At 43.4% G+C, this 25,590-nt stretch overlaps 2 long non-coding RNA genes and 1 pseudogene across 2 annotated transcripts; 2 read left to right on the top strand and 1 right to left on the bottom strand.

The window, feature by feature from the left end:
* Positions 1-12,768: 12,768 nt before the first annotated feature.
* Positions 12,769-14,794, bottom strand: LOC143682273 (uncharacterized). The gene is made up of 2 exons (XR_013175063.1): positions 14,416-14,794; positions 12,769-13,071 (listed from the first exon to the last, which is right to left on the bottom strand). It is a non-coding gene; the product is annotated as an uncharacterized LOC143682273 (long non-coding RNA).
* Positions 14,795-14,863: 69 nt separating this feature from the next.
* On the top strand, positions 14,864-25,232 carry LOC143682272 (uncharacterized). The gene is made up of 3 exons (XR_013175062.1): positions 14,864-15,031; positions 23,564-23,664; positions 25,063-25,232. It is a non-coding gene; the product is annotated as an uncharacterized LOC143682272 (long non-coding RNA).
* On the top strand, positions 19,655-20,135 carry LOC143682271 (peptidyl-prolyl cis-trans isomerase A pseudogene; annotated as a pseudogene).
* Positions 25,233-25,590: the final 358 nt, after the last annotated feature.

Raw genomic sequence — 25,590 nt, 5'->3', positions numbered from 1 at the left:
GCACCCTACTTCTTGGTGGTGTGAACACCAAGGCTGAAGCCACTGGCCTCCCCGCCTGCATTCAAGCACATCTGTTTCCTGCTTTCGGTTCCAACCCTCTTTCCTGTGCGCCATGCGCTGTGTGGGTAGAGTCTTAAATTGCCATCGCTGTGAATCACTGTCGATTTTCCCAAGTAAGCCTTTGTGAAATCACCTTAGGGCACAACGTTCTAAAATTAAAGCATTAGTTAAAATACATAAAACATGAAATGGCAAAAGCAATGGAAACAGCTGAAATAGTATAATAAAACATGTCATTACAGCAGATTAGTATGAAAAATAGTTCTCGCATTATGCCCCGAAGGTTGGCAAACTGGGACTTCGTAAATATGTCAAGAAATGTACACACAAACGCACACGCATATTTATATACGAAATCTCAGAAGCAGCGGAAACAGCCGAATGGTAGAATTATGTGCATTCCGTGGCTATAGTATACGTTCTTACCCTGGTTTATATGACAAGCTCAGATGTATATTGAGGAGAATGTATATTGAGGAGGCGGGCAGAGATCCTGGAATCTGCAGCCTGTGCTGCAGATTCCCATCAAAAGTTTGCTTGGAAGTTAAAAGCAATATGCCCAAGATCAGCATTTGGATCCCGCCTTTGGCCCATTAGAAGTCCCGGGTGTTTTCGCTGAACTTTCACCTCGGTTTGTGCAGCTCCCACCCAGGCCGCATGTGACACATGCTCCTGCTCTAATGGATTCACAGTCTGTTTTGTCATATGCGGGCAGGTAGAATTTCTCAAAGGCAAGCCACAGGGCCACTTCTACCACTGTTACTCCCTGGTGGAACTGACTGACACTCACACTTGGGGTCCAGCAAATAAATCGAAAGAAGAGGCAGCAGTAGGGTGACTGAGCGTCCCTGTTTGCCTGATCTGTCCCAGTTCTAGCCCTGAAAATCCGGGGTCCGGCTCAACCCCTCTGTCCCTGACACTGTGGGCTGTTGGTTGCCTTACAATAGGGTCTCTATCCGGTGGCTCTTCGCTTAGCGTTCAGCTTCTTTCTGTTAACATTTTAAGTTAAAGGGACAGAGCCAATCCATGCATTCATCCCCCACTGGATGCAAAAAAGAATCGTGCAGCTCAGGTTATGAGAATTAACAGAAAGCTACTAACAGTTCTTGCATCACAAAAGCCTTGAGCAACCACTGTCCACTGCTAATGGGCAAATTAGCACATTGCTTCTGGTCTTCCAGTCTGTTTTATTTAACTGGCAGCCTCTGTCTCTAGCAGCACCCTCAGAGTGATATATTGTATCCATATTTACTCTTCTACCTAAAGCTAATTGTCGGGGGGGGGGGGGGGGGGGTTGCATTTTTAAATACCTTTTGGATGTGCTAAGAGCTCCCTATGAGGTAAATAAACAGGGCCCAGTAAGGGTAGACCATGGAGTTCTTAGAAGCACCTTCTCCTAATTCCAGGTAGTTAATGGACATTAACCTCTCTTGCATCCCTCTCTGGCTCACACCCTCATCCTATAATCACTGTCATTACTTACAATAACATTTTACACTTGGAGGTCAGCCTTTCTTTCTGAGTCTTGCCTAATGAGTAGCTGTTGAATCTAAATAATGAAGTATTTGCCCTTCTCAGGTTTCCATGTCTAGTGGGGAGAATACTCTTCTCTTGACCTTTGGTTAAAACATGATTGCGTGCGTGCACACACACACACATTTATTCACACACACGCGCACGCGCTCACACTCAGGTGTGCACACACACATTCACACACATGTTCGCACTCACAGACGTGCACGTACACTCATGGGTGCACACATCTCCGTGCACACATATGTTCACATGCACAGGCACACATACACACATTCACACCCATGGGCACACACAGTACCTGCTCTTTCTGTCACACGTACACAAACACACACTCCAATATGAATGGGAACTTTCACTTGTCATGTCTTTCTCCTCAAGATGCAAATAATCATAATAGCTACCTTTTTTGAGCTCTTAGAATCTACCCAGTTACTGGGCTAAAGTCACTGTGCTTGATTTTTGTCCTCAGATCAACGCTCAGATGAAATACGTAATCAACCCATTCTACAGATGGGGCACTGAAGGTTTGAGAGAGCAGGTGACCTTCTCAGCGGCATACAGCTAATAAGTTACCAGTGCTGTCGCTACTCTTGACTGTCACACTGTCCACCCCCTTCACCACCACTGACCCAAATGACCTGACCGAGTTGGGTCCTTTGAATGCACCTGCCCGCTCCCCTTTGTCAGGCCCCAGCAACAGAGGACAGCAAGGAGCCCTGACCAGCAGGTTGCATTTTGCAGCTACAGAGCCTGGAGACAATTTGCCCCATTATAGGAGCAACTGGAAACCCCAGGGCCAGAAGTGGCTCTGTCCCCACTGCGTCCATTGCAGCACTGAGATGCCCTGGACCTGTAGCTACCTTATCTCAGAGGAGGCTGAGAGTGTGGTCTGGCTGCCCATGGCCCTGCAGACCCCACTGTGCCTCCCCTGCCCCTGCCCAGTCTGCTTTACCAGTCCTTGCCCTTCCCAGCTGGGTCACTGTGACCCTATGTGACAGCTGCTGTGGCAGGGTGGGGGTTCCCAAGAGACAGGAGCCCAGATCCCGTAAGCAGACAAGGCTGTGGCATAGAGAGGAAAAGCCGTTCCCCTCAGCATCCTTTCTGCTGGCAGCTTGAAGCTATTTGAGGCATCAACCGTCCCCTGTTTGGTTTTGAGGCAAACGCCACTTGGTTGGGGAGGGGCCCCATTTTCAGCAAGTGTGTTAGCAGAATGCCAGAGACCAAAATTACATGCCTCCCCCCCACACACAGCTTAGAAAGCAGCCTTCAGGGGGGTTGGCCCATGTATAATTCAAGAAGCGCCAAAGCTGGAAACTGCAAACTCGGTTGGATTTTCCTTCCCTGAGAGGATCTTTGTCTCAAGCTGCAATTGTTTAAAATCACAGTGTCGTGTGCATGGAATGGAATGGCTTTGACTCCTTGTTCGGGTGACACTTGTCAGGCCTTCTCTGTCGAGGAGCCTGGAAGGAGGCACAGAGCTAAGAAACTGAGCAGCTTTGGTCTGTGTCCCCAGTTCTTCATCTCTCTTTTTCTTTGTCTTTTTCAAGAACCCAGAGGCACAAAGCAAATAGCAACCTGCTCTGCTGGGGTCTGAGACCGGGCAGACGGTGCTGGATGGCTCAGAAGCTCTGAGGACATTTTGCTGCTTAACTGCCCAGAGACTCTATAAACAGTTTGATGTGACACCCAGCCCCCACCCCTACTGGCGAGAGAAAGCTGACCCTGAACAGAAGTGCATCCCTCATACATTACTGAGGGATGTGTGGGACTTGCCAGCTCTCTCCAGATTATCTCACTTCCCGGGATGGGTCAGGAGGGTAGGATCAGGCAGATCTAGGTTCATATCTCTGCCCTGCTACTTGCTGTGTGGCCTTGAGCAAGTTGTTGAACCTCTCTGGGCCTTCATTTTATCATCTATAATATGGTGCTTATAATGCCTTTCTTCAGGTGTTATGAAAATGAAAGGATTATGTATATAAGTGCTTGTGACTATGATCCATAATACTTTCAGTGATCGATCCAGGAAAATATTTTACTTCTAACAATAAGGAAGATACATTATCTTGACTGCATTGGTATAAAAACAAACATGACTGAGGGTGGATTATATTCATCTTTATCAAGTCCACAAAATTCATGATATGGCCCTGCAAGGCCCCCTTGAACACATTATAATCACCTCCTTTAAACCTCATAGTCCTTGGCAGCAGGTACAGAGATCCCCCTTTTAGGGGTGAGGAGTGTGGGGCTCAGGGAGGTTCCATGACTGTCGGGGTCACACCTATGTTTAGCCTTGAGCTGTTTTCATGCAACGTGTCCTTAGTAAGCACCTGCTGTAAATTGGAAATCACCTTTGTACAGGGAGGCACAGAAGAGAAAGTTAACCTGGCCCTGCCTTCAGGACTCAGGTGTGGAGTTATGGCCTTCATATCCCCTCCACCAGGGTTTTTACCAACCCACAAACCACTTGCACTATTATCTACGCAATATTTTTCTTTAAATGGACTCCGTCCCTTTTGTTTGAGATCACTGTATTTCAAAATTAAAATGTTACATCCATACCACTTATAGGAAGCTGCGATCACTTTGCGTAATTAAAGAAAAATAACCGCCCACAATTAAAATAAAAAATGTTCACCCATGGGCAGGGACAGTAGTGAGGTGGGTGAGGGTCTATCAGGCTAGTGTGGGTCAGAGCCTTGTCTTTATTATAAATCTTGATATTTTATTCATCATGGGTTTTTTTCCTAGTAACACTTATTTTTAAATTAGTGCCTTACATACCTTTATCTTGATTACTGAGTTTTTCTTTTTCTTCCAATTTATTTTACCCCTATCTCTCTTCTTATTTATTTATTTTTATCCATGTTTTTTTTTATTCATCTGTCCATACCCTGGATAAAAGGAGCATCAGACACAAGGTTTTCACAATCACACAGTCACATTATAAAAGCTATATTGTTATATAATCATCTTCAAGAATCAAGGCTAATTAATAAAATAAATAAATAAATAAATAAATAAAAATAAAGGCAGGAGGCAAAGAAAAAAAATAAAATAAACATTAGGGGTTGTCTTTAGTGAGCACAAGACTCTAAAGTAAAAAAACTGGATAACTGGGTACAAGTGAAGGTCAGTCACAGGATTTTACAATCACAAGGGCACAAGATAAAGGCTATACAATCATTATCAGAGATCAAGGCACCTGATTACAGTTTAAAAATTTCAGGTAAAAAAAAAAAAGAATCAAGGCTACTGGAACACAGTTCAACAGTTTCAAGTACTTCCTTCCAGCTATTCCAATACACCATAAACTAAAAAGGGATACCTATATAGTGCATAAGAATAACCTCCAAGATAATCTCTTGGCTCTGTTTGAAATCTCTCAGCCACTGAAAATTTATTTTGTCTCATTTCTCTCTTCCCCCTTTTGGTCAAGAAGTCTTCCTCAATCCCACGATGCTGGGACTCAGCTCATCCGGGAGTTCTGTCCTACGTTGCCAGGGAGATTTATACCCCTGGGAGTCATGTCCTGCATAGTGGGGAGGGCAGTGAGGTCACCTGTAGTTGCCTTAGAGTGAGAGGCCATGTCTGAGCCAAAAAAAGAGGTTCCCTTGGGGTGACTCTTAGGCGTAATTATAAGTAGGCTTAGCAAGAGCTCAGCCTATTAAATTGATTGTCCCCACTGCTTGCAAGAATATAGGAATTCCCAAAATGGGGAAGTTGAATATTTTCTTCTTTCTCCCCAGTCCCCAAAGAGGACTTTGCAAATACTTTTTTCCTTCACTGCCCAAATTACTCTGAGTTACATTACGGCATCACACGAACGTGGGCAAACCAATAAGATCTCATGCCATAATCAAGATTTCGTATACTTATGATGTTCAACTAAACCGACCATACAAGTTAAATTTAGGATTACTGAGTATTTTTGATGCTCAGGGCAAGTGTCTTGCTCGCCTCACCCTATTCCTGGTTCCATACTAGGGGAATGTGTTCCCTACTTTGAGAAACCCAGATCTAGGTCAGTGACTTTGGGAGGCCCTACTTCCTGGGCAGGTGTCTGGGGTCCGCCTGGCAGGCGGACATGAGCTGGGGAAGTGCAGGTGGGGTGTGGAGATCACGGTGGGTCGAAGTGGTTGGCAGATGGATTTTGAGATCTATTTTCAAGGCTGAATTAACTTCCAGGCCTGGAGGGACCATTAACTTCTGTTCTCAGACTCCCCTTAATGGACTGAACTCTCATTCCCCGCCCAAGGTAAACTGTTTACCTCCTGCCTCCCTGCTTTTCCTGGGCCTGGGGTTTATCAAGCCATTTTAACTCCCCAGAGGAGGAAGAATGTATAGTAATTCATCATTAAGTTAACTCTGCAACAACTTAGATGCATCATGGAGGGGTTTCCCCACTCCTGTCCCCCAGTGACCCACCGGTATCCATGGTGTGTATATACCCCCCAGGGCTGTCAATGGGTGTAAGACCCAGCTGAGCAACCCAGGCTGGCCTGGAATGCCTACGTGTGCCTTGCATTAGCAGGTAGGCCACAGAGCTCCAAACATTTCATAGGCCTTTTCTAGCAAAGCTAATGAACTTCTCATTCCTCCGGGCACCAACATAGAGCAAGCTGTAGGAATTATTGACATGACCGAGTTTCCCAACAGCTGGGGGTTCAGGGCAGCCTTCTTGCTCTGATCTGGGATGGGGGGGCATACCAGGACCCTTTAAATATTCACATGTGCACATGAGCACAGACACACACACACACAGGCCTGACATTCCACTATTTGTTATTGTAAAGCTTTGGGGGGACCTTCTGAAGTGTGCTATTCATACACTGCACCCCCTGAAAGGGAGACTGTTGGGCCTTTGTGAGTAGATAACCCCACATCACTGGGGACATTCTAGAAGACTAAGAATTTGGACTTGGAACGAATGGGACACCAAAGGGGTGCAAGAAGTTCAAGAAGGAAAGAGATTCTCAATAAACACAGGGAATGTATCAAGAATATAGGAGGCAGTGCAGTGACACATTTGTTTATAGAGTCAACCAAGAGTTACTTAACACCCACTGTGTACCAGACACGGTTTTGCCAGCGTCTAGTGATAACGCCATGAATGATACAGACAAGTTCTCTGCCCTCATGGACCTGACAGTCCAGCCTGAGACAAACCATAAACAATGGAACCAACTCCTGATGTCAGCCTGGAGGGCTGTATGTGATCTGGCCCCTTGCCTTATCTCATCTCCTGCCTTTCTCCCCTAGATCACCATGCTCTGGCCACTTGGCTTTCTTTCTGCTTTAGGAACACAATAAACTCATTTCTACCCCAGGGCCTTTGCACTTGCTATTCCTGCTGCCTGGAGGTGTTTCCCTGGATTTTTTGCATAACTCCTTCTTCTCTCTCAATTTCATAAAAATGTTACCTCCTTAGAGAGGCCATCGCTGACCACCCCATCTGAGGTTTTCTTCCCTTCCCCTCACTTTGTATCCCATTGTCTTGTTTCATTTTCTTCTCAGCACTTATCACTGCTCTGGATACTTATTTGTTTCTGGATTTAGTGTCTCTCTTCTCTATCAAAATATGAGTTTCTTGAAAGTAGAGTCCTTATCTAGATAAAGGAAATCAACAAAAGTTAGCAAGTGCTTACTGCCCTTGGGGTAGACGTGAGTGAGGGAGCTCCCTGCTGGGTCAGACAGCTTGGGGGAAGACCTGAGAAATTCCCCTCCCCACCTGGCCCAAGGTGTGGAGTGTATGGTGCACAGGCCAGAGGTCACTTCCATGAGGCCAGTTAGCACAACATGAGGGATGGGCACATATGACATGCTGAATTTAAGTGGATGAGCTGATGTTGGTGTGCAGAGACCCACAAAGGGTCTGAGACAAGTGAGGTCTGACTATCCAGGCCAAGGTATACATGTCTGACCCCAGTCCAAGTTCCTTTCCATTGCATTCCGCAGTAATCCCTTTACTTCAATTCAAGACTGCAGCCCTTTGGCTAAACTGCATGGACTCAAAACTCAGATCCACTACCTAGTGGTTTTGTAAACTTGAGAACATTGCTTAGTCTCACTGTGCCCCAGTTTCCTCATCTACAAAATGTGACCGCAGTGATAATTACATAAGTTAAAACTTCTTAAGCCTTGTGAGCAGTGCTAGGACATCAGAATATTCAATGGATTAATTCAACTTTACAAGAATGGTTTATCAGATCAAACTATTTGCTTTTCTCCTGACACTTTCCTCCCCTGTATCAGTTAGGAATTGTGCTTGGCTGCTTGTAATAGAGACCTATTTCAGTGGTTTAAACAAGGTAGGAGTTATTCACTTCTTACTTAAAAGAAGTCCAGGGCTGGCATGACGTGTACTTTCAAGTCATCTTTCTGCTCTGCTATCCTTAGTATATAGTTTCCATTAGCAACATCATCTTATGGTCATAAAATTACCACTGCAACTCCAGCCATCATGTCTTCATTCCAGGTGTGAAGAAAGGGGAAGAGGGAAGGGCACAATCCCACATATCTCTGATCAAATACTTCCTACATATCATTGATGAGAAATGATTTGGCAACGATATCTGAAAAGGAGGCTTGGAAATGTAGAGTTTTTAGTTGGGCCATTGCCACGCCTTAAAAAAAAAATGATTCTAGTTGCTTAGGAAAAGGACTAGATATTAGAGGGGCAACCAGAAAAATCCGCCTCTTTGTATTCCTGATGTTTGTGTATTTGACGTATTTATACACTGTTAAAATCATACTCATCCTTTGAGGCCAGCTGGTTCAAATGTCACCTGCTCCCTACAGACTTACCTGGAATCCTCTATCTAGCACAAATTCCTTTTCTACCTGCACTGCTTGACACAATTGTCAAATATGGCTAGTGGATATTGAAATTAGCTAGTATGACTGAGTGACTGAATTTTTTATTTTATTTCATTTTAATTAATTAACATTTAAATTAGAAAAACCCAGGTACTCAATTCCATTATTGGAAAACTTTAAGTAGATTTGGAACAACTTGGAAACCCACATCTACTTTTCCAACTGTACTTTGATGACATCTAAATGCAGGTCAAGTATTTTCAAAGAAAAATTAGCATCTGAATTAAGATGTACTGTAAGTACAAAATACACACCAGATTTTACAGATTTAATAAAAAAAAGAATGCAAAATATCTCATCATATAAAGATCAATAATAATTGCGTTTTATTGATTACATGCTGAAATGATATTTTGGTTATGTTGGGTTAAATAAAATATCTTACTAAATTAATTTCACCTACTTCTTTTTACATGTTTGATGTGCTGTTTTAAGTTTCTTAGCTGCTGAAGGCAGATAGCATGAAATGGTTTGGCTTGAACAACGGGAATTCATTAGCTTACAGTTTTGAGGCTGAGAAAATATCCAAACCAAAGCATCATCAAGGCAAAGATTCCTTCTCAAAGGTCTGCTGCCAGCGATCCTTGGCTCCTCTGCCACATGGCACAGCACGTGGTGATGACTGCTGGTTATTCTCCTCTCTTCTAGGCTTTGTTTGCTTTTTTCTTTTCTTGCTTTCTTGGCTTTCCCCCACCCTTCCACCCCCACCCCCCATATTTATTCTGTTTATAAAGGACTGTTTGTAAGAGGATTAATACTCATAACTGGCTCCTCAAAAGGTCCTACTTATGATGGGTTCGCACCCACATAGCTCCAAACCACTATGTCACTACTAGAAAGACTTTAATTACATATGTGACTTGTGCAGCTATTGGGCAGCTCTGCTTTCTAGCTTCTGTATTAGAGTCAGTTTCTCATATATTTGCCTCCCTACAGCCCATGGTTACATGAAAACTGCAATCCTAGTAGAATTTATAGCTACCCTTTATTGAGCACTTGCTATGTGCAAGGTACTGCCAAGGTTTTTTTTTTTTTTCATTTTGAAATAATTATAGAGTCCCAGGAAGTTGCAAAAAATGGACAGAGAGGTCCCATGTATACTTACCCCTTGTCCTCCCCGGTGGCTGCATCTTTAACTGTAGGACAATATCAAAACCAGGAAATTGACACTGGTATCCCCATAGACCCTATTCAGATTTCACCAGTTTTATGTGCACTCATTTTTGTTTATGTACATAATTCTGTGCAATGTTATCACGTGAGGAGATTTATATAACTACCACCACCACCAAGATACAAACCTTTTCCATCACCAGAAGTATCCCTCCTGTCACTGCTTTATAGCCACAGACCTTCCCCCTCCCCTCAATCCTTGGCAACCACTATTCTTTCTCCATCATGTTATTTTGAAAATGCTATACAAATGGAATCAGCTAGTGTGTGATCTTTGGGGATGATTTTTTTTCTCGCTCAGCATAATGCTTTTGAGACTCTTCTAAGTTGTTGCAGGTATCAACAGCTGGTTCCTTTTTATTGCTGCATAATATTCCCTAGTATGGATGAGCCACAGTTTATGTATCTATCCAGCAGCTATAAGACATTTAGGTCATTCCCAGTTTTTTCTAATTATGAATAAAGCCCCTATCAACGTTCACATATAGGATTTTGTGTGAGCATCGGTTTATATCTCTCTGGGACAAAGGCCCAAGAGTGCAAATTTGTTTTAATGTAATAATACCTCATGATACAATCCTCTTTGTGGGAGGCAGCAGACTACTGGAGCAGAGGAAAGAATATGCACTTTGAAGAAACACACCATGTTTGTATCTCAACGCCTGCGTCTTCAGCAGGCACTGCTCCCTGTTCACTCTTCTGTAAAATGGGTATGTTTAACACAGCTCTCAGGGTTTGTGAGGCCAGGAAATGAGCATAGTTAGTGTCCACGCTATGCCCAGTAGGTGTTAGCTGTAATACTGAGGCTGGTTTCTTTCCTTGCATCCCCTGTGGATCCTAAGACCTGGAAGTGTGCCTGAGACCTGGAAGGTGTTGGTTGGATCAATGTTTGCTTAAGAAAGGAAGCCAAGGGAGGAAGGAAGGACAGACAGAGAACCAAGCCCAGCTGCAGTTTCGGAACAGATGGGCGGGCTCACAGATATCATGTACAGCCAGGATCTGGCCTAGAATGGGGGCTGCTCTGGCTGGATACAAGCCCCATCTTACAGTGACGGGTGGCAGGTGCATGCCACTTCCTTGGCAGGTCTCTGTGGTTGACAATGACAGCAGAGGCCCAGAGCTGCTCATTCACAACCCCTAGTCCTCTTCTCCCTTGTCCCCACATTGCATCGGAGACCTGGAGAAGACCCCATATCTTTTCCTGTGAATCGTCTTGGATTAGCTAATGGCCACTATTCCTTGAGCACTTATCATGCAGCAGACATTGTCGATAACCTTCCACCCAACCCCAAGAGGGAGGGATAGTCATTGTCCCCATGGAGCACACAGATGAGGAAACTGGGGATCAAAGAGATGGTGGTGGTGGCTCAGCTCTATTTGATCTCAATCCTCTTCATCTAATCCTCCTACTTTACTGTCCCAGTGTGATCTGCCCCCCTACCTGACACCCACATACCACCACATCAGCCCTTCCCCTCCCCAACCAACTCTCACAGGAGCAGAAGGAACCGGTAAAAAACCACACAGGGAGAAGCCTAGAATAGCCCTAAACCCCTCCTTGAGAGTAAGGCTTAGCCTGTGGTTGGATATACAAATGAGGACTCTTTCAATTGTCAGCAACAGAAATGAACTCCATCCAACATATTAGAATGGTAATTTACTGACTCTAGCAAGTAAAAAGTACAAGGGCCTCATTTCAGGCATAGCTGGATCCAGGTGCTCAAATACCATCATCAGAAATCCATCTCTTTTAGCTCATCTTTTCTTCATATAGACTTCATTGTTGAAAAGTCTCTTTCTTTCGGGCAGGGCAAAGATGATCCCCCCAAAAGACAGCCCCACAACTGTCTCCTACCAGTTTAGGAATCCCAGTGGGAAAAGAAAGTATCTCTTTTTCCATCAAAGTCCAGGGATTGGTGTCATTTAGACCACCGTGTGTGACATGTCCAGTCCTGTCCCAGTCACTGTGTAACTGGGGAAGATACATAATACTAGTTGACAGATGCTGTCATATGGTTTGAGACATATGCTTACCTCTATAGGTAGGGGGAGAGAAGGGGTCCCCCTTCATCCAGACCAGGTCTGAAAGTGAGGGTGAGATGATTCCCTGAAGGAAAAACTGGATGCTATTCCCAGCAGGTAAAAAGGGTTCTGCACAAACCAAACAATGTGGGGTGCCCCCTCCCCGGCAGTGAAGAGTTTCAGCTGTGTTATGTCTTTGCTAATTTGGGGAGGAGGGCACGCAAATCATTCCTTATGGTGAGAGATTTTGGAAAAATTCCCCGCAGCTTTAGGATACCAAATAGGCAGTGTCAAGTAACTGCCAGACATTTCAAGGGCAATTGTTTAGGAAAAGACAAGCTTTGGGGTGGGAGGGGGGTGTCAGGAGGTTAAGGTAGATATTATCTATTTTATCTCTATACATAAGCTTTCTCTCTCTCAGTCCTCAGAGGTATTGAAATTGGGAATTTCAAATTGAGGGGGATGATAGAAGCGCACTCTCTGCAAAATGAAATAGGAAAAGTGAGGAAGGCCCCTAACCTGCAGTGCCTGCATTTCTTTCGTTTTGAAGTCAAGACCACAGCCAAAAAGACTCACATCATTTGAGTCATAGAGTTGGGTCAGCCTGGGGCTTCCTGGAAACTACTAAGCTTAACTTTCGTAAAGTCACCATGGCTCATGTTGAATTCACAACTTTCTCCCCTGTCGGTTTTGTTCAAAACACCAGTAAACAGTCATAGAAGGGGCAGGACATTCCTTAGAGAACAAAATTCACTTCGGCCCTGAGTCCTTCAGGGTCTGTACGTGAACAATTTTTTTTTTTTTTTTTTGGCTAACAGGAAATGCAGGAAACCCGCACCAGCTGATTAACACACACACACACACACACACACACACACACACACACACACACACACACACACCACACACACACACACACACACACACACACACAGTAGCTTTTCAAACTTGACCAGAAACTTGCCGGCGGCGCCTCTGGCTAGGTTTGGTGGGCGGGGCCTTTTGACGTCAGGCGGAAGTCAGCCAATGGACAGGTGGTTTCGACTTCCTAATCTGCATATCGCGTTCGCATTGGTTGAAATTTCAGGGCCATCTGTACTGGGTTCATTTCTTTAATGTTCAAGGTTACCCACGTCAGACAGAGGACAAATCCAACCTCTGGCCTTTTCGCCCCGCTAGATTTAAGGCGAGGATGGGAGTGATCAGTTCCTCTCGGTGGAAGGGGGTCTCGGAGGTTGTGGGATCCGGTAAGGGGTGGTCGGAGAAAGTGTTGGAGATCCAGAAGAATGCAAGCAGGAGTTGGCTCAGCGGCCCCAGCTTTTCTCTCTTACCCCCTCAAACTCTCCCAGCACACTGCCAAATGATTTAAATACCTATTCTGCATCTCAAACCGGCGTAGCCCTGGAATATGGGTGACGAAAAAGCAGAAGCAGATTTTTGAGAATTATTACGCTTGATTTTATCCTGTAGCCTGGGTTGCTCAGGCATGTGAATTGAACATGCAAAATGTTTTCAAAACAGCATGCATAATTTAAGATCCTTAAATTAACCAGGGGAAGCAATTGAGTGACCTTGCTGCTTTCTCTGAAGTGCTGTTTTTGTAACCTTTTTCTTTTTCATTTTTTTAAGCTGTCTGAAAGGAGGGCTTGGAAACTGAAAGGAATTTGAAGCAGAGCTGTGGCTGTAGCTTTTAGTGACAAGAAAACCGTGAAGTGATTGTGATATTAAATTATAGCCAGATTTCACTTTTTTTTCCAGATAACATTTGATATGGATTTAGCGTGAATCACCTCTAACAAGCTTCCTTCTACCTTGGTGCTATCTATAAATGTGGCATCTGTATCTGTTAAAGCGCTGGTTCTTATCTCCAAGATTTAGGATTCAACAGGTCTGGGCAGAAATTCTTTAGAAATTTGAACAGGTGCCCCAAGTGTTTCTGCCAGATGTTGGACTACCCACGAGAAACTCTGCCTTGAGTTTCTAAGGCACTTCTGATTTTAAATATTTACCCCCACAGGCTTCACAAACCAGCCAGCGACGGAATAAGGCAGAGATACTAAGGCAAGGTGTTCCCAGGAGAGACAGACACCTATGAGGTTGACTTTCCTTTCAAAACTCCCCAAGGGCCTTGCTGAACCTTCCTGAACATGGCCCTCTAGGATGCTTCCATTCAAGCTTCTTTCCTTCCCTTGGGGTCACATGCCTCTCCCTGCTCCCTCCCCATTTTTTCCTTACACAGACATTTCCTCTAATAAAATTCATGTGCTTGTAACCTCATCTTAGCTTCTGCTTCTAGGAGAACCAGGACAAACACAAAAAAGTTTGCAAAACAAATTGTGAAACAGGTACAACAGGAATCACGTTTTTGGACCTTCCTTTACTGATAAGGCAGTTACTGTCCTTGTACCCTGCCACCTTAGGTTCTGAGGGAATGGATAGAGTCAATGCTATCTCAAAGAAATCAGAGCCCATGATGTAGCTCCATTCAGACAGGAAAAGGAAGAGAAAACACATTCTTGAAGACTTTAGGCATCAATTGACTAAAACAAGTATGTTCTGTTACCAGATAAGCCTTATCTAGTCATTGAAGTAGACCCTCCACCATTTCCTAACTCTAATTCCTTTCTACCATATTTTCCCAAGTAATTAAATAATTTCATACTTTTATTTTGTTTATTTCACTCTTTCCTGTGATACTGTCTTACTCCAGGATTTACTTACTCTCTGTGTCTCTTTATTTCTCACCTTGTCTCCGGGAGACAAGAGTCCAGCTTCCTTCTCATTTTTTCATAGAATCAGGAAGTTTGTTCCCATTGTATTGGGCAGAATTTGCAGTCACTGTGCTTTTGGTAATTCCTCCAACCGTTTCCTTTCGGGCAGAAGCGCCACGTTCACTTTGGAGCAATACTTTTTCTTTCAAGAAATGTGGTCAAGTCCTCCTCTGCCCAGAGGGTGAGGCAGCTGCAGAGAGTGCCCGGCTGGCCCCTCCACAGCCTGGTTATCCTATCGGCTCCCATGGCATTTGTGGTTGCTAAAGATGGGGAATCAATTACTCCTCTTTCCCCTGGAGGAGAAAGTGGATCTGGTTTCTAGGGTAGGGCTCTTAGGCAGAGATCCCCTGGGGATTCCATTTGGAACCCTTTTGGTATCTGGCATCATTTTAACATTCCTCATTCTAGTTCTGACATTTCATTGTTGGGAGGTGCCGGGATGGCTCTCAGGCTTGTGCATCTGTTGTGGCCCTTAACACACTGCATTGTGGTTGCTGTTTACATGTCTGTCTCTCCACTAGGATTTGGCGTAATGATGATGTCTTGATCACTATTAAATTCCCAGTGCCTAGGACAGTGCCTGACACACAGTAGGTATTTGAGAAATATTTGCGGAATGAAGCTGGCAAGACAGTTCAGGGAAGACTGGTATTAGGGATCCAAGCAGATCCACAGGTATGGGCATCCTGCTCTAGTTCCTGAGGCCAGATTGACCCAGAAGAGGTAGGGCTACAAAATGCTGTGGATATAAGGTTCTGGATTTGGCTAAGGGTAATGCAAGTAGCCAAAGGTGATAAAATCAAAGGGATTGGCATGAAGCCTCATTAAGGAGGGAAGCCTGAGCTCAGTGCTAGAGAAATGGGGGCACAATTGTAGATTGGAAGTCAAGTGTGACTCATTGTCCAGGAGGGAACCACAAATGTGTGGAATCATGTCAATCCTGGGGTGGGTGGTGAACATAAAGGTTGGAGCCAAGATATTTAGAGCATATTAGGAACTAAAGCATAAGGTAGGTCAAGGCAAATGGCTCAGGACAAAGGCTGTGAGTGAGTTGACAGTGTCAGTGGTTCATTTGTTTTGAGTGTTGGCCATGTGGCTGGGCTGAGAGCTGCCAGTTCAAAGGCACAAGGCCAGGCCAGGCCCCATCAAATGTCCAAACACTGGAACAAGACCAGGAACCAGTCATTCTATGCTCAGGCACATAGGGCCAAGAATCTCCATCCAGATTGGGAGCTTGGGATCCTTTCCAGGGAAAAGTAGAGCCTATTAATCAAGGTCAAGTGGAACTCCAGATCCAGCCCAAGCAGGAGGATCAATCCAGGTAGACAGATGGCACAGGAGTGAACAAACAACAATTGCCCCCAGAGAACTGAGATTTCAGACTGGCAACTTAATGTGTAATTCAGGAAGGGCTCATTCATTCTTTTTTTTCCTTTTATTTCTTTTTCTGAATTGATGTATTCATTCATTCTTGACTACCCATTGTGCATTGAGCAAGCAGAGGGATAACTCAGGAACCCACAGAAAACTCACCTAAGAACCTAGTACCTGCCATTGAGGTCCTGAAGTCTGAGCAAGGCCAGGTGTAATTCAATTTATTGCTGGATTATAGCTCTCAGAACAGTGGCAGGTCAGAAAGTCTAGGCCACAACCAAACCAGTAGGCAGGATTATAAACAGAACCAGTTTGCATGGATTGGCTAATGCAGAAACCAAGCATACCCACACATGAACACACACTCACCATGCTTCAAATACCAGTGTAGTTTGACCTTCCCAATTTAGACAACTCTTGACTGCGGATGTATGGATTATCTGCCTAACGATCCCAACACCTAACAAACCTCCCTTACCATCACTCAACCTGTGCAAATTAATTTCCATGTTAGCCAAAGAAGAACATAATTAGAAAGGTAAATTTGAAGAATTCAAATTATATAATGTATTCCAAAATCAAATATAAATTATTATGGATTAGCACAGATAGTAAGACAATGGAATCTGCAAGATCTGCTCATTCATGCATTCAGTCCCTCATTGAGCAAATGTTTATGCACGAGGCTGGGGAGGGTGGGGCAAACAGGAAAAAGTGGCTGAGTTTTAAGCCTGCTGCTTTACCAGCTTTCTACCTTATTCAGAACATCAAGTAGAAAAATGGAGAAAGTTGGAAAAATCAGACCTTATTAGAGATAATAAAAGGAGGAGATGCTAGAACCTGTTGAGGAAACAGGAGGACAGGCCATGTAGAGGACTGAGAACCCCAGATCCACCCACATTTCAGGGACTTCCAGTCCTTCTTGTCTTTCCTGGAGCCCCATTCCCCTGGGACCAACACTCTTCAGTCTGCCACGTTGAATGGAGGTACTTCCTCCTCTTCCAAAATCATCTGCTGCCATGTTTCTGGCTCAGCAACTGAGGCTTCACTCTCTCGTGTTCCGGTCATTGCCTCACTGCCAGGACCCCGGTTCTCTGGATCACATGGCCTACGTGGTAACCTGACTCAGACCCTAGATGCCCATGACTTAGTGTTTTGGTTTGGTATTCTTGGCTCTGAATGAAAACCTGTCTAAGCTCAATTCCATTCAACTAGTCAGGATTGCAGTTGGTTGTCTGTAACCAAAACTATTATGCTGCCTAATCAAACATAAAATCTGATGTTGGTTGAGAGGCACAATCATATCAGGGCCACTGTCACAGAGATTCTTTTGACTACTAGGTCATGATCATTGCTAATGATGTGGCTGCCATTGCTGTAGCCATAACTTTAGGAATTCAAGGCAGGAAGATGATGGCAGAGGCATTGTCAACTGTGACTGCATTTGTCAAGAAAGAAAAAGCTTTCTTCTTAAGTCTTATTGCCAAAACTGGATCACAGGGCCAGATTTTTTAGACAATCATGATTCAACCTCTAAGGCTGGCACATTACCACTACAAACAAAATTGGATTCTGCTAGCAAGGAAGAAAAGGGAATGGTTATTGGGTAAGCAACTAACAGGATCTACACAACTGTCAAAGCAGCTAAAAGACAGGATACAGATTCTATCCCAAGAAATATTCATTAATAAACCACTGGATACTTCAGATGATTCAAAAACATTTTTGGTAACTGTCTAGCATCCATCCCACCTTCTTTGGCTTGAGAGTAAGGAGTAGGCAGGAGAAAGAAAGTTGGAAATAATAAATATGTATATCAAATTCTAGCTTTTACTAAGCTCCAAATACTTTGAGTCTGCTGTTTTATTTTATGCTGATAACACCCCTGTGGAGCTGTCTTTAATATTTTTGTTTTCTGGATGAGAAAACTGAAGCACAGAGAGCTTCATTTGACTCGCTTAGCATCCCACAACAGCTGATGTTCAAAACCTCCATGGTGCAGACATTGTGGGTTTATGATAAAAGTTGGGAGCTATGGTGGATTGGATTGCGTACCCTAGTTTGGACATATTCTTGGTCTTGGTCTGCATGCCACTGGGTGTGGAACTACTGTGGATTGGATCTCTTCAAGATGTTGCTTCAGTTAAGTTGTAGCCCAGTTGAACCAGGTTGGGCTTAAATCTGAACAACTCGAGTTCTTTTTGAAAATCAGACAGAGAGAGAGAATTCAGCCAGAGAAGATGGAAGTCAATGGAACCTGGAAAAGAAAGGAGAAGATGCCAGCATGTGCATTGCCATGGGACAAAAAAGCCAAGGAACCCCAAAGATCGCTGGCTAGCCAGAAGATACCAACCAGGGAGGAATCTAGCCTTCTGGTCTCTGAAACTTTGAGCCAGTAAATTCCATTTGGGAAACCAGCCCACTGTATGGTATTTGTTTTAGCAGCTAGGAAACTGAAACAGGAAGGAGCCTAGCAAGCCTTTCAAACTATGCTTAAGAATGAGCTGTCCATCTAACAGCACACTAAAAATATTTCAAGGACCGTCTGTATGAAAGACTTTTCCTTTGTACTGGGATTTGGACACATGACCCACCTCCATCCCCATCTGGACCACTCCCATTTGTCCTTCAAGAGTAACTCAAGCTCCTCCTCCTTCAGGAAGCCTTCTGGGCTGATCTTTCAGCCTGAATTGATTCATCTTTCCTGCCAGCTCCCGCGGCTTTTATCACCTTACATGGTGTACTTAGCTTCCGTTCTAATCTGTAAACTCCTTGAGGACGAGAGCGTGTTACTCTTGTTCATTGTTTTGTCCCCACTGTCTAGAACAGTGCTTGGAGCATGCTTGATGGTCAGTGATGTAATTTTTTCCATGTTCTTTACTGATGAAGATGCTAATGCTCTCATGCCTATGGGAGAGTCTAAATTACTTAACACAGTACAGAAGCCCCTCACTGCCGAATGAGTGAATGAATGAACTCAAATAAGTGAAAGAATGAGTAGGTTGATTTTGAACCATTTTGATATGACAGGGTATTGCTGCTATTTTGGGTAATGAAGTTTAACCTAGAGAGCCTGTACTCCTGGAATTAAGTACATGCCTGAGACTACAAAGCACTGCCACTCAACACCTCTACTAAAATTATGCTAACAGCCCTCAACCAACATCCGACTTGGGTCCTTCGTACACTTTACATCTCATTTAACTCTCCCAACAAGCCCATGATGAAGGCATCATTAGTCATCTTGCCCTTCGGTGGTCTGACTTGACACTGAAGGGGAAGTATCTTCAGACACAAAGAGGGGGGTGTATATTAGTTTTCCTGAGGTGCTGTAAAAAAAGAGGACCACAAACTAGGTGGCTGAAAACAGAAGCCTATTCTCTTAAGGTCCTGGAGACCTGAAGTCAGAAACCAAGGTGTGGACAGGGCATGCCATCTCCGAAGGCTCAGTGGAGAAATCCTTTGTGGCCTCTTCCTAGCCTCTGGTGGTTCCCAGCAATCCTTGGTGCTCCTCAGCCTGTAGCTGCATCACTCCAGTCCCTGCTTCTGTCTTCACATGACCTTCTTCCCTGTGTGTCTCTTCTCCTCTTCTCATAAGGACACCAGTCACTGGGTTTAGGGCCCATCTTAATCCACTATGGCCTCATCTTAACTAATTCCATCTTCAAAGACCCTCTGTCCAAATAAGGTCACCTTCTGAGATTCTGGATGGACATGAATTTTGAGGGGATGCTATTCACCCCACTACAGGGAACATGAAAGACATGGACTAGAGAAGGGGAGGGATGAGAAAAGGTCTTCAAAGTTAAGGGTGATGGCAGACACTGCCACCTGCAGCCATGGCCAACCCCACCATGTTCTTCAACATTGCTGATGACGGCAAGCCTGTGGGCTGCAACTCCTTCAAGCTGTTTGCAGACAAAATGCCAAATTTTCATGCTCCACAAACTGGAGAAAAAGGATTTGGTTATAAGGATTCCTGCTTTCACAGAATTATTCCTGGGTCTATGTGTCAGGGTGGTAACTTCACACATCATAACAGCACTGGTGGCAAGTCCATCTACGAAGAAGTTTGATGATGAGAAAGTCATCCTGAAGCATGTGGGTCCTGGCATCTTGTCTGTGGTCAGTTCTGGACACAACACAAATGGTTCCCAGTTTTTCATCTGCTCTGCTGAAACTGGGTGGTCAGATGGCAGGCCCGTGGTCTTTGGCAAGGTGAAAGAGAGCGTGAATAGCGTGGACACCATGGAGCACACTGGATCCAGAAATGGCAAGACCAGCAAGGAGAACACCATGGCCGACCCTGGACAAATCTAATAAATTTGATTTGTGTTTTGTCTCAACCACCAGACCAATCCTTCTGTCGCTCAGGGGAGTATCCCACCTCCCCTGTCTTCTTTCAGTATCCTGTCATCTTTGTACTCTCACTCCAGTTCTTTGGATTCTACATTATCCTCCCCTTCGATAGCTGGATCGCAGAGTTAACTTTATGTTGATGAAATAAAAACTTCAACAACAACAACAAAAAGTTAAGGGTCAACAAAAACTGAAAGATGAACAATGTGGGGAGCTGCTACTTGGAGGGAATGGTTGCAGGCGGACAGGAGCACGGACGGTGGAGATTTCAGGAAAACTGCAGTCAGAAATAAGGCGACATGATAAGGAAACAGCAGAGCCAACAGGCTTTCACTGAGTCTGGGGCTTTTGGTCACATATGAGGCATTCACTGTCTAATATTTGTTTTTATTTCTCCACATGGTTAATTATTGTAGCCAGTATCTGATAAGGCAGTGGCTCTCTTGCCCAGGGAGCCAGGGTTATCTGCAGTTTTACAGCCCTGCCACACAATCATGTAGCAGATAAGCTGCTAGGTGGCGGCTACTCGAACAGTAATTAAAAACTGCTGAGAAATATGAGCAAAAAGTGGGAAATATCGATGGCAGAAAGAAACCTAAAATTGATGGGAAGAGATAGGGTGATCTGAGCCAGTCCAGCAGGCCAGGCCTCCAGTGCAAGCTGCCTGGGGCCTGGCTTAGCTCTCCCAGCTGGGGATTTGGGGAACTGACATTACTAACACCCCTGAAGTTAGGCTTCTCTACTAGGTGCTCAACCCACATTGCCTCAGAACAACCCCAGATGACAGAAATGAGCGCCATCTGGACAAAGCAGCCTCAAAGAGGAAGCTGCCTCCTCTTTAAGCTTGTCTCTTGCTTTTCACACTCTGTATTAAGTACTTCCTATGTTTTAACTTAGGGGTTGGCAAATTACAGCCCACAGGCCAAATCTGGCCGGCCACCTGTTTTTGTACAGCCCATGAGTTAAGAATGGTTTACCACTTTTAAGTGGCTGGAAAAAACAAACAAACAAAAGAAGAATATTTCATGACACATGAAATGTACATAAAATTCAAATTTTGGTGACCATGAATGAAGTTTTTTTAACAGCTTTATTGAGGTATGATGTATAGACTATAAAGTTCTCCTGTTTAAAGTATACAAGTCAATGGTTTTTAGTATATTTGAAGGGGATGCCAAAAACTCAGTAATCAAGATGAGTAATATTTTAACATAATATTTTTAAAACTCAAAATTAATGCCAAAAATTCATGATGAATGAAATATCAATATTTTACATTAAATCAGGGTCAGTAACAATATTGTGCCAAGTCAAATTGGCACTTGAGGTATAAGGACAACTCAGTGACATTGATCTTGCCTTTTTATAAAAATGTTAATATTTTCTTCATCACAGATTTTTTTTTTTTGCATTTGTATCTTTTAAAACATTACACTAAAATATTATTCATCTTGATTACAGAGTTTTTTGGGTATTGCCTTCATTTTTGTACATGAGACAAATGCCTCACTCACCTCACCCTGGTCTCAGGCCTTTGTCTGAAAGCTGGAGGCTAGAGGAAGTAACATTTAAGGTAGAAGCAGTGGGGAAAAGGGCAGATCAGCAAGCAGCTGGAAGGAGACAGCTGTCCTCTGATTTCTAGAACCTTGGCAGATTGCAAATGGCAACTCTTTTATGTTGTGAAAACATTTGAACAGCATTACAGGAGTTTTCAGAAAATACTTTCCTTTTTCCTGATTCAAAAAATGACAAATGCTCAGTGTAAAAAACCCAAACCACCAAATAGTAAAAACAAAACAAAATTCACTCCAAACCCCATCAAACCAGAGATAGTGGCTGTAAACATTTTTGATGTCTGTCCTTCCCCTCTGATCTTGCTACATATACACCCAAATAGATAGGTATTCAATTTATATAAACAAGCTCTCACTGAGCTTGCTATTCTGTAATCTGCCTTTTCACTCTATGTCATGAGCATCTTTTCATTTCGGTAATGAAATGCAGACCCACATCATCATTTTAAATGGCCGCATGGTACTCCACTATAAAGATGTAGCATCAATTTATGCAATCAACTCCCTACCCAAAAAGCATCTGAACTGTTTCCAATATGAAGGAAAAAAATTTTGGGGGGGGTGCATGGTCCAGGAATCAAACCTGGGTCTTCCACATGGAAGGCGAGAATTCTACCACTGAACCACCCGTGCACCCTGAGCCATCCGTGCCACCACTATGAAGGAATTTTTTTAAGAAAAATACATCATTTCAAATTTCTCCCAAACAGATTTTATTTTTACCTTTCCTTCAACGTGTGTGCATATGACATATATTATATTTTCACATGGTTGACATCATAGTGAATATTCAATTTTATATTCTGCTTCTGAAGCTTAATGCGTAGCAAACATTTCTCGTGTTGTTTTTAGTCTTTATCCCGTTTTCTCTTATCCTTGGGGTCAGCAAACTTCACATACTCTTCTTTGTTTTTTAACAATCTTTTGAGAATGTAGAAACATACTTAGCTCACTGGCCTTACAAAAACAGACCTCAGGCTGAATTTGGCCCATAGGTGGGAGTTTGCCAGCCTGCAGAGTCCTGTTCTGTTCTATGGTATACTAAAGAACTCTATCTTACAGCTTTTTCCTTTCTTTTGAAGCATTTCCTTTGGATAATTTCCCAGGAATAAGATAAATGGCTCAGGAACGTTATGACTGGCTCCTGATATGTATTGTTGTATTATAAGTGTGCCAACCAGCAACTTGTGAATTATAGGTTTCTTACAACCTCACTAACATTCGGTATTGCATTTAAAAATTTGTGCTAATTTGGTAGGTGTAAATTGAGATCTTGTTTTCATCGCCATATCCTGATTATTCCCAAAGAAAAAAAATATTTTCCTCTGATTGCTCTTGGTTACGAGTAACTTTAACAAAACTTAATGTTAGAAGCAGCTGCAAAGAAGCTACCCTGAACCTCTGTCTTCAATCTGAGTATGAGTTGCTCCTTTGGTTCAAAATGTGAGTTTGCAAGTAGCTCCCCAGCAGGTTCTACTGCATTAAAATAAGAGAGAAGCCCAGGGAGGCCTTATCTCTCTGTGGCAGCAAAAAGGACTGGAAAGTAGGTCGAGGAATTTGTCCTGCTGGTTCCAGTAATTAGAGTAGACAATGGGGTCGAAAGTTCAGGCTGAGCTGGGGAATGCCGCCGGAGTGTCTCTTGCTAGGCCTGGCCACATCACCCCCTGCCCTCAGAGCTGCCCCCAGGACCAGGCCTCCCCATCGTGGCCATGCATCCTGCCTGACAAGTCCCCAGAGAAAGGAAAAATTCATAAAGTGCACTTTTCTTTTTCCCCTCTTCTAGTTGAGGGAAACATTCTCGTGTTTTCCTCCTAGAGAAATCAGATGGTCTTGGAGATGGAAATGATCCCACTGAGAACCTGTTCTCTTCTTAAAGGAACTCTTGATGTCCTCTTCCACTGATCTCTCAGCAACAGGTAAGAAGTGTTTGTTTCTCTTCACTGGATGAATCCAATCAAATGGGAGATGCTTCTTTTACTTTTGCAGCAGGTTGGCACACACCTCTAGCACATTTGATGCATTACAATGATGAGCAGAGGCTAATAAGGCTGATAAGATGCAACTCTGGTAGAAAGATTTCAAATGTGTGGTTTCTTTCTAACCCTCTGTTACCAGGTTTTTTACACAAGGCACAGACTACAAACTCAATTGCTTATAGGCCAGACAGGTAACCTAAATGAAGGAAGCCATTAGATGTATGACAATAGGGAGTGGTGGGGACTATGGTAAACAGAAAAGTGTATTCGGACCCAAGGGCATTTATACATTTTTTTTAAAAAATCAAGTTTCCAAGCAATTATAGAGATAATGACTATTAAATGCAGTATGTGATCCTGGACTGGATCTACTAAGTGAGGAGAAAAGGCTTAAGAGGCCTTTATAATTATTTTTGAGAATGTAAACAAATATGACATGAAAAAATTGGAATTTAGACTGTAAGCTTTATGTAAGTGTTAGAGTTCTTGAATTTGATAACTGTACCTAAGGTAGTTATATAAGTGAATATCCTTGTTCTTAGGAATTGTACTTATGGAAGCATATGTGTTTAGGGGCATGATGTATATAATCTACTCTCAGATGTTTAGAAAATTGATAGAAAAATAGATATATCCTAGATAGGTAGATGGAATGATATGGCAAATGTGACAAAATGTTAAAAGTGGTGGATCTGAGCATGGGGTGGAGGATGTTGGCATTCTCCATATAAGGTTTGTATTGTTTTTGCAGCTGTCTTGTAAGTTTGAAATTGTTTCAAATAAAAAGTTAAAGAAAAAAAATCATGATTCCAGGGGCAAGCCACATTTTCAAAGCTGAATTTGGCTCCCAGGGATTAGTTTTCAGTGCTAGTGCAATGAAAAAAAAAAAGTTAATTTCTTTAAGAGTGTATAAGAATCCATAGTGACTTTTTGTTGTAATGCCTTTTCTCAAACAACAGATTAATGCGCAGGATGATGAGATCATTTGCGGTTTTAAAAAAAGCATCCTGGGACTAGATCCTGGGAGGGTTGGGAACTACCTCTGCAGGGGAGAAGGGTGGGGTTTGTTTTTGTGCCTCCCTCAGCTAGGGAAGCCACGGAGGGACAAGTTCAGTCCTTCCCTTCCTGGCTGGCACCGCCCTTCTCCTACCTGGCCCTTTGCTTCCCCAGGTTGCGCTCACTTCCTCATCACCGAGGTAAGCATTTAGAGTTGAGTTTTCATCACTTCTCAGACTTTTGGCTAGAATCAAGTGTAGTATATCAGTGAGTTTGCATTAGTTAAATGTGGGTATGGTGCAGCCTCATTCTAATATGTTTTTAATGTTTTTTTTTTTTAAGTTATATTAAAAAAAGAAAAAGAAAGAAATCATCAGGGGTCCCTGAGGACTGCCCACCTCTCAGCTCTTCCTTCTCTGGGCTGGATCCTTCCCAGGCAAGGCCTCTCACACATGGCCCCCTGGGCAGCTCCGAGCTCACATTCTGCCAATGTAGCAATACTGTGGAGAAAAGAATCGCTCTTGCCATGGTTTTAGCCAAAGAAATTGCTACCATTCACTGCGTGCTGCTTTTTTTTTTTAATTGAAAAATCTTCACACATATATAGCTTGTACATGGTGAACTGCGTGCTTCTTGAGAGCTAAGCATATCTCCCAAACACGTACCAGAATACCCCAATTTTTTCTTACGATGACCCTCTTACTATTATTATCCCACTTTAAAGTGGAGAGACTGGGGTTATGTGAACTTGCCCAAGGTCATATGGCTATGAAATGACTGAGCTGGAACCTGAGCTCTTTTTTCAAAAAAGTTTATTTTATTTATTATTTTTTATTGTGAAAAATAACATTTCTATACAAAAGCAATAAA

This window comes from Tamandua tetradactyla, chromosome 5 (genome assembly GCF_023851605.1).
Source record: "Tamandua tetradactyla isolate mTamTet1 chromosome 5, mTamTet1.pri, whole genome shotgun sequence".
In the NCBI taxonomy this organism is placed as follows: Eukaryota; Metazoa; Chordata; class Mammalia; order Pilosa; family Myrmecophagidae; genus Tamandua; species Tamandua tetradactyla.
This window is presented reverse-complemented; position numbering and strand designations above follow the sequence as displayed.